Source organism: Eleutherodactylus coqui, chromosome 7 (assembly GCF_035609145.1).
Source record: "Eleutherodactylus coqui strain aEleCoq1 chromosome 7, aEleCoq1.hap1, whole genome shotgun sequence".
Classification (NCBI taxonomy): Eukaryota; Metazoa; Chordata; class Amphibia; order Anura; family Eleutherodactylidae; genus Eleutherodactylus; species Eleutherodactylus coqui.
In genome coordinates, this window is record NC_089843.1 from 73,573,483 (window position 1) to 73,582,980 (window position 9,498).

Here is a 9,498-nt window from a genome sequence, read left to right on the forward strand (position 1 = left end):
ATATTCCTTTGGGGTAGGTAGACCTTGAAAAGTCTGATTATGTGCTCAAGATATGCACTATGATAAACAGTCTCTCATTCTTGCTGAGATAAAGCAAGAGGGTCAAAGTACCACCTCCCAATTAGGCTAGATTCAAGTGGTCAGATCTTAGTTCTGCTGCATATTTATGATCTATTCCCTGCCTATCTATCGCTTCCTCAGAGGTAGCATAAGATGCAAAAATAACAAAGAGAATGGCATGCAGCCTTGATGGTAGGCTGCTGGCATAACTGAGTCTGCTGCTGAAGCCATACTTATATAGTGCATATGTTGCCACCCACTAGGGTGGGGTTTACTCAGCAGTCAAATCAGATTACAACTTCAGAAAGGGGGGGTTGTGAACAACCCGTCCCTCCAGTCATTAACCCATACCATCTAACCCGGAGGAACACAGATTCCCCAAGTCCCCTGCCCAGTATGGTTGACCAGGCAATGTAAATAAATTACTGCACAGTCTCTGATTGCTGCCTCGCAGTCTGGATCGTATTATCCTAACAGGGATAAACACTGCATGTTACTCCTCCTCACAGCCATTGCACGTCCTGGAAGTGTGTCAAGATGATGCCACGGGCATGACCACGGGCATAATTGAATTGCGGAATCCACACGTCTCACCCGCATGAGTGATCCACAGTTCAATCTGCCCACAGGGAATCATTGGGCATCTGCAGGTAATTAAATATCTGCGGATGTCATTTTTCCTGATTTGCGGATTGCACGCGCGGGATAAAAATCGCAGCATGCTCCATTTTCTGCGGGTTCCTGCACAGACGGCTTCCAATGAAGTCAATGGAAGTCGTCTAATTCGTGGCACACCCGCAGCTGACACTGTGAAAGTGCCGCAGATCCATGGGAAAACAGATTTAAAAAAAAAAGATGCACTGCGCATGCGTCTGACGCGCCCGCATGCATCCGCTGTGCAGAAGAAAGAAGATCCAGCTGAAACGGAGAAGGCCCGCACCACATCCGGACAGGTAAGAAAATGTCCATGGCTGCGGGCACATGCGGATTCTGTACATGCCATGGACATGAGGCCTTAGACAGGTGTTGAGAGATGAGGCCCAAAGTTTTTATGTTTTCCAAATCTGCCATGAATAAACAGGATTACAAGTCAGAAGCGTAAAAATCTTTTTTCTTTATTTCAGCATATTAATTTTGAGGGATAATTGTTACATTACAAGGTTAAATGGTCCTTAAGCCTCGTTCTAGATGGAACACAAGTGATTTCACCTTCTCATAGTTGTATTCACAGCTGATTTTGTAAGTAGCACAGACCCTTTAATTGCTTTTGATCCAGGGTTTTATCTGTGGTCATGGTGTTCTTGTTTTCCCGGATTACTGCTGCTCTCCCCTCCCAGTGGATACATTCCTCAGGCTATTTCATATACAAAAATTCTTGCCAGTTTTTTTGTATTGATTATGTTTACCAAAGTACTCTCCTCTCAATTGAAGTTCTAGATTGAGGGACACTTCTGAATTCACTTGGAGGGAGAATGCTTCTTAGGGCTCATTCAGACGACCGTATATTGGCTCGGTTTTCACACCGAGCCGATATACGGTGTCCTTGTCTGCAGGGGGAGGAGGATGGAAGAGCCAGGAGCAGGAACTGAGCTCCCGTCCCCTCTCCGCCCCTTGCCACTATTTGCAATAGGAGGGGGCAAAATGGGCGTGGAGCTAAGTACTGCTGCTTAGCTCCGCCCACATCCTGCCCCTCCCATTGCAAATAGGGGCGGGGAAAGGGCGGGACCTCAGTTCCTGCTCCTGGCTCTTCCATCCCCCCTCCTATATCGGGCGTGCAGAGCATTGCGTCCTCAGTCTGCAGTAATTTTACATAGTATAGGGCCAGTAGTGGTGAGGCAGGGACAGTGGGAAAGGTGAAAGAGATATACTGTCTATATAGGCAGTGGGCTTTTTCAAACAAATTTGGGAAAAATACTATCTTTGGGCTGCCTGTGACCGTCTTGAGTGTACTGCGTTTCTGCTGGGGGTAGTAGTCCTAATTAATACGCAGCTAAGTGTTACAGCAGGCTTGCGCAAAATTGTTTCCTGGCTCTGCGTTTCCCGTTACATCACCGCCGTCATCCCATCCAGAGGGAAACAGTATACATATATACGCTGCCTACAGTATCTGTCTGCTGTCTCAGCTCAGCCTTTAAAAAAATAGAAGCAAAATACTTAAGGCCTACTAGTGGCCTTTGGACACTTGACTGCTTCTGCGCTGTGAATTCCACTAGCTCAGTCATATGCACCTACGTCTCACTACAGGCTTGCGCAAAATTCTTTCCTGGCTCTGCTGTGCGTTCCGTAAGCGAAGTCAGCCTCCAACCACAGGCCAATAAGCGGCACATTTAATTACAGCATTCTGTTTCTGCACTACTGGTAATACACCATGCTGAGGGGTAGGGGTAGGCCTAGAGGACGTGGACGCGGGCGAGGACGCGGAGGCCTAAGTCAGGGTGTGGGCACAGGCCGAGCTCCTGATCCAGGTGTATCGCAGCCGACTGCTGTGGGATTAGGAGAGAGGCATGTTTCTGGCATCCCCAGATTAATCTCACAATTAATGGGTCCACGAGGTAGACCTTTATTAGAAAATGAGCAGTGTGCGCAGGTCCTGTCGTGGATGGCAGAAAGTGCATCCAGCAATCTATCGACCACCCAGAGTTCTACGTCATCCACTGCTGCAACTCTGAATCCTCTGGCTGCTGCTCCTCCTTCCTCCCAGCCTCCACACTCCATTACAATGACACATTCTGAGGAGCAGGCAGACTCCCAGGAACTGTTCTCGGGCCCCTGCCCAGAATGGGCAGCAATGGTTCCTCTCCCACCGGAGGAGTTTGTCGTGACCGATGCCCAACCTTTGGAAAGTTCCCGGGGTCCGGGGGATGAGGCTGGGGACTTCCGGCAACTGTCTCAAGAGCTTTCAGTGGGTGAGGAGGACGACGACGATAAGACACAGTTGTCTATCACTCAGGTAGTAGTAATTGCAGTAAGTCCGAGGGAGGAGCGCACAGAGGATTCGGAGGAAGAGCAGCAGGACGATGAGGTGACTGACCCCACCTGGTTTGCTACGCCTACTGAGGACAGGTCTTCAGAGGGGGAGGCAAGGGCAGCAGCAGGGCAGGTTGCAAGAGGCAGTGCAGTGTCCAGGGGTAGAGGCAGGGCCAGACCAAATAATCCACCAACTGTTTCCCAAAGCGCCCCCTCGCGCCATGCCACCCTGCAGAGGCCGAGGTGCTCAAAGGTGTGGCAGTTTTTCACTGAGAGTGCAGACGACCGACGAACTGTGGTGTGCAAGGTTTGTCGCGCCAAGATCAGCCATGGAGCCACCACCACCAGCCTCACCACCACCAGCATGCGCAGGCATATGATGGCCAAGCACCCCACAAGGTGGGACGAAGGCCGTTCACCGCCTCCGGTTTGCACAACTGCCTCTCCCCCTGTGCCCCAACCTGCCACTGAGATCCAACCCCCTTCTCAGGACACAGGCAGTACCGTCTCCCGGCCTGCACCCACACTCTCACCTCCGCTGTCCTCGGCCCCATCCAGCAATGTCTCTCAGCGCACCATCCAGCCGTCGCTAGCGCAAGTGTTTGAGCGCAAGTACGCAGCCACGCACCTGCACGCTCAAGCGTTAAACGTGCACATAGCCAAATTGATCAGCCTGGAGATGCTGCCGTATAGGCTTGTGGAAACGGAGGCTTTCAAAAACATGATGGCGGCGGCGGCCCCGCCCTACTTAGTTCCCAGTCACCACTACTTTTCCCGATGTGCCGTCCCAGCCCTGCACAACCACGTCTCGCGCAACATTGTACGCGCCCTCACCAACGCGGTTACTAGCAAGGTCCACTTAACAACGGACACGTGGACAAGCACAGGTGGGCAGGGCCACTATATCTCCCTGACGGCACATTGGGTGAATTTAGTGGATGCTGGGACCGAGTCAGAGCCTGGGACCGCTCACGTCCTACCCACCCCCAGAATTGCGGGCCCCAGCTCGGTGCTGGTATCTGCGGCGGTGTATGCTTCCTCCACTAAACCATCCTCCTCCTCCTACGCAACCTCTGTCTCGCAATCAAGATGTGTCAGCAGCAGCACGTCGCCAGCAGTCGGTGTCGCGCGGCATGGCAGCACAGCGGTGGCCAAGCGTCAGCAGGCCATGCTGAAACTACTCAGCTTAGGAGAGAAGAGGCACACGGCCCACGAACTGCTGCAGGGTCTGACAGAGCAGACCGACCGCTGGCTTTCGCCGCTGAGCCTCCAACTGGGCATGGTCATGTGTGACAACGGCCGTAACCTGGTGGCGGCTCTGCAGCTCGGCAGCCTCACGCACGTGCCATGCCTGGCCCACGTCTTTAATTTGGTGGTTCAGCGCTTTCTGAAAAGCTACCCACGCTTGTCAGACCTGCTCGGAAAGGTGCGCCGGCGCAGCGCACGTTTCCGCAAGTCCAAGACGGACGCTGCCACCCTGCGCACCCTGCAACATCGATTTAATCTGCCAGTGCACCGACTGCTGTGCGACGTGCACACACGGTGGAACTCTACGCTCCACATGTTGGCCAAGCTCTATGAGCAGCGTAGAGCTATAGTGGAATACCAACTCCAACATGGGCGGCGTAGTGGGAGTCAGCCTCCTCAATTCTTTACAGAAGAGTGGGCCTGGTTGGCAGACATCTGCCAGGTCCTTGGAAACTTTGAGGAGTCTACCCAGATGGTGTGCGGCGATGCTGCAATCATTAGCGTCACCATTCCTCTGCTATGCCTCTTGAGAAGTTCCCTGCAAAGCATAAAGGCAGACGCTTTGCGCTCGGAAACGGAGGAGGGGGAAGACAGTATGTCGCTGGATAGTCAGAGCACCCTGTCTATATTTCAGCGCATTGAGGAGGAGGAGGAGGAGGAGGGGGAGGAGCATGAGGAGGAGGGGGAAGAGACAGCTTAGCCCACTGCTGAGGGTACCCATGCTGCTTGCCTGTCATCCTTTCAGCGTGTATGGCCTGAGGAGGAGGAGGAGGAGGAGGAGGAGGATCCTGAAAGTGATCTTCCGAGTGAGGACAGCCATGTGTTGGGTACAGGTACCCTGGCACACATGGCTGACTTCATGTTAGGATGCCTTTCTCGTGACCCTCACGTTACACGCATTCTGGCGACTACGGATTACTGGGTGTACACACTGCTCGACCCACGGTATAAGGAGAACCTTTCCACTCTCATACCCAAAGAGGAAAGGGGTTCGAGAGTGATGCTATACCACAGGACCCTGGCGGACAAGCTGATGGTAAAATTCCCATCCGACAGCGCTAGTGGCAGCAGGCGCAGTTCCGAGGGCCAGGTAGCAGGGGAGGCGCGGAGATCAGGCAGCATGTACAGCACAGGCAGGGGAACACTGTCCAAGGCCTTTGACAGCTTTCTGGCTCCCCAGCAAGACTGTGTCACCGCTCCCCAGTCAAGACTGAGTCGGCGGGAGCACTGTAAAAGGATGGTGAGGGAGTACGTAGCCGATCGCACGACTGTCCTCCGTGACGCCTCTGCCCCCTACAACTACTGGGTGTCGAAGCTGGACATGTGGCCTGAACTCGCGCTGTATGCCCTGGAGGTGCTTGCTTGTCCTGCGGCTAGCGTCTTGTCAGAGAGGGTGTTTAGTGCGGCTGGGGGAATCATCACAGATAAGCGTACCCGCCTGTCAACCGACAGTGCCGACAGGCTTACACTCATCAAGATGAACAAAGCCTGGATTTCCCCAGAGTTCTCTTCTCCACCAGCGGACAGCAGCGATACCTAAACAATACGTAGGCTGCACACGCGGATGCAAGCATCGTTCTCTATCACCATCAAAAACGGGGACCTTTTAGCTTCATCAATCTGTGTATAATATTCCTCCTCCTGCTCCTCCTCCTGAAACCTCACGTAATCACGCCGAACGGGCAATTTTTCTTAGGCCCACAAGGCTCAGTCATATAATTTTTGTAAACAACTTTTATACGTTTCAATGCTCATTAAAGCGTTGAAACTTTCACCTGAACCAATTTTTATTTTAACTGGGCTGCCTCCAGGCCTAGTTACAAATTAAGCCACAGTAACCAAAGCGATTAATGGGATTCACCCGCCCTCTTGGTTGGGCATGGGCAATTTTTCTGATGTACATTAGTACTGTTGGTACACCAATTTTTTGGGCCCTCGCCTACAGTGTAATCCTATTAATTTTTAGCCCACCTGCATTAAAGGGGTTCTGTCATTAAAAACAAAAAATTATATACTTACCTATTGCTCCCCAGGCAACCTTACCTCTCCTCTTCTCCTCCCAAATCTTCTCCTGGATCGTCTTGCAGCTTGTGTCACGTGACCTGCAGCTACCCGATTTAGCTGGATCCGGTGATGTAACGTACATTGCGCTACATTCTGCTTCCTGCAGGTCAATGTACGCATACGTCACTAGTGACGTAGCGTTCATTGCCCAGGCAGGGAAGTAGTGGGTGTACACCACTGTTGGGCTGCTTGACAGCCAGGTGACGCCCCCACTTCCTCATTGATAGGGGGTATCGGAAGGCACAGGGGAGAAGGCACAGCAGCGGCAGCGCAGAGGAGCATCAAGGGACAAGGCAGAACAGCGGGCCAGCAGCAAAGGCTCCTGCGACACAGGAGCTTCAGAGTGGGGGTCCTTCAGCGCCAGAGCATCAGGGGAGAAGGCAGAGCAGCGGTACAACAGCGGAGGCTCACAGCGGGGGAACGACACAGCCGGAGCAGTGGACCAATAGCGGAGGCTACAGCACCGCAGGGGAGCATGACAACAGGGGACGGAGAGCAGAGCATCAGCAGGGCAGATCCTTGTCTGCAGGGGGGGGGGGGGATGGAAGAGCCAGGAGCAGGAACTGAGCTCCCGCCCCCTCTCTGCCTCCTCTCCGCCCCTCTGCACTATTTGCAATAGGAGGGGGCGAGACAGGGGCGGAGCTAAGTCTCGCCGCTTAGCTCCGCCCCCGCTCCTCCCCTCCCATTGCAAATAGTGGTGAGGGGGCGGCAGCTCAGTTCCTGCTCCTGGCTCTTCCATTCTCCCCCCTGCAGACAAGAACAGCATATATGTATGTATGTGTACTCATATATATATGTGTGTGTGTGTGTATCTCTATCTGCGTCTCTGCGGCCACCCATCTCTCTGCTTGTGTATATACAAGCATATACATGCATATATCTATGTGTGTGTGAGTATATGTATGTATGTATGTGTGTTTGTATATATGTATATATGCACTTGGATATTTGCCTTGCGAAAAGTTGGTCTGAGTTACTTGGACTGAAATAGTGCTCACTTATGTAAAATCAGCCAAAGATTGTAAGGAAGATCTGGAGGCCCTTGGGAAGTGTTGGGTGTTCAGGGACAGAGGCAGGGAGAAACACTATCAGATTTTGGTGGACTGCAGGCAGGACTGCACAGCTCCAATCACTGCACTGGATGGGCGGAAGTAGCTTTGTGAGGGCGGAAGTGGTCAGCACAGCAAGGGGTGCTGGGAGATGACCTCCTAGCAGGAGGGGCTGAAGATGTAAACAGACCATGGAGTTGAAAAATGGAGCCTAGGTAAGTACTACTTCTGAAAAAAACGTTTTGTATGTGTTATTTACCACAGCCTGTGCCGGCGGGGCAGATTTACTGGAGAAAAAAAATACAGATTGTATTGACAGAACCCCTTTAAAGCTGACGTTACCTCAGCTGTGATGGGCACTGCAATGGGATATATTTATGTACCGCCGGTGGCTTCCTGGGACCCACCCATGCTGTGTGTCCACAGGTACTTCACATTAGGGATTTGTACCTGCCAGTGTCTATGTATTGAAAACCCCGGTCAGACTGGGGCATGCAGTGTGGGCCGAAGACCACCTGCATTAAACCTGAGGTTACCTCAGCTGTGATGGGCACTGCAATGGGATACATTTATGTACAGCCGGTGGGTTCCAGGGAGCCACCCATGCTGTGGGTGCACACGGAATTCCCATTGCGTTGTTGTACCTGCCTGTGACTATTTATAAAAAACCCCGGTCTGACTGGGGCATGCAGACACCTTGACAGAATGAATAGTGTGTGGCACATAGGTTCCCCATTGCTATGCCCACGTTTGCAGCTCCTGATGGAGGTGGCACAGGATTGGATTTCTCATTGCTTCTGTACAGCATTGTGGGCTATCGCCCCGCCCCTTTTAAAGAGGGTCGCTGCCTAGCCATGCCAACCCTCTGCAGTGTGTGCCTGCGGTTCCTCCTCATGGCAGACGCACTTATAAATAGACATGAGGGTGTGGCTATGAGGCCAGCGTGTGGCATGAGGGCAGCTGAAGGCTGCGCAGGGACACTTTGGTGTGCGCTGTGGACACTGGGTCGTGCGGGGGGGTTGGGCAGCATGTAACCCAGGAGAAGTGGCAGCGGAGTGTCATGCAGGCAGTGATTGTGCTTTGTTGGAGGTAGTGTGGTGCTTAGCTAAGGTATGCCTTGCTAATGAGGGTTTTTCAGAAGTAAAAGTTGTTGGGAGGGGGGGGGGGGGGGCACTCTTGCCGCTATTGTGGCTTAATAGTGGGACCTGGGAACTTGAGATGCAGCCCATCATGTAGCCCCTCGCCTGCCCTATCCGTTGCTGTGTCGTTCCCATCACTTTCTTGAATTGCCGAGATTTTCACAAATGAAAACCTTAGCGAGCATCGGCGATATACAAAAATGCTCGGGTCGCCCATTGACTTCAATGGGGTTCGTTACTCGAAACGAAGCCTCGAGCATCACGAAAATTTCGTCTCGAGTAACGAGCACCCGAGCATTTGGGTGCTCGCTCATCTCTACTCAAGACGCGTATAAAGATCTTTATATTCAGGGGAGAATTAGAGGATAATTTTATATTTATTTAGTTGGTCATAATAACAGTGTGTAAGGCTAACAGGATATCCATTCAGTTCAGCCCATTATCCTGCAATGTTGATCCAGAAGGAGGCAAAAAAAACTGAACATGAGGTACAAGCCAATTTTCCTCATGTAAGGGATAAAAACCCCTCCAAATCTGTTAATCGGAATAATTCCTGGATCACCGACTCTTCTGAAGTAATTAGTGACTATAACATGTAATATTGTTATACTCAAGAAAGGCATCCAGCCCACTCTTATACTCTTTTAGTGAGTTCTCCATCACCACATCCTCAGGGCTCTTTCCCACGAGTGGATATATGGCGATGGCGTTCTTTATATCTGAATGGGCGTTTTCACAGTGCTGACATATTTACACTGTATAAATCGCCCATGTGAACCAATGCTTCACATGGGTAGCGTATATACACCCGGACATGAAAACGCAGCATATATGCGCTAGTGGGAATAAAGCCTCAGGCAGAGTTCCATAGTCTCACTGCTCTTACAGTAAAGAACCCCCTTCTATGTTGGTGTAGAAACCTTCTTTCCTCTAGACGTAGAGGCCGCACCCTTGTTACACTCACAGTCCTG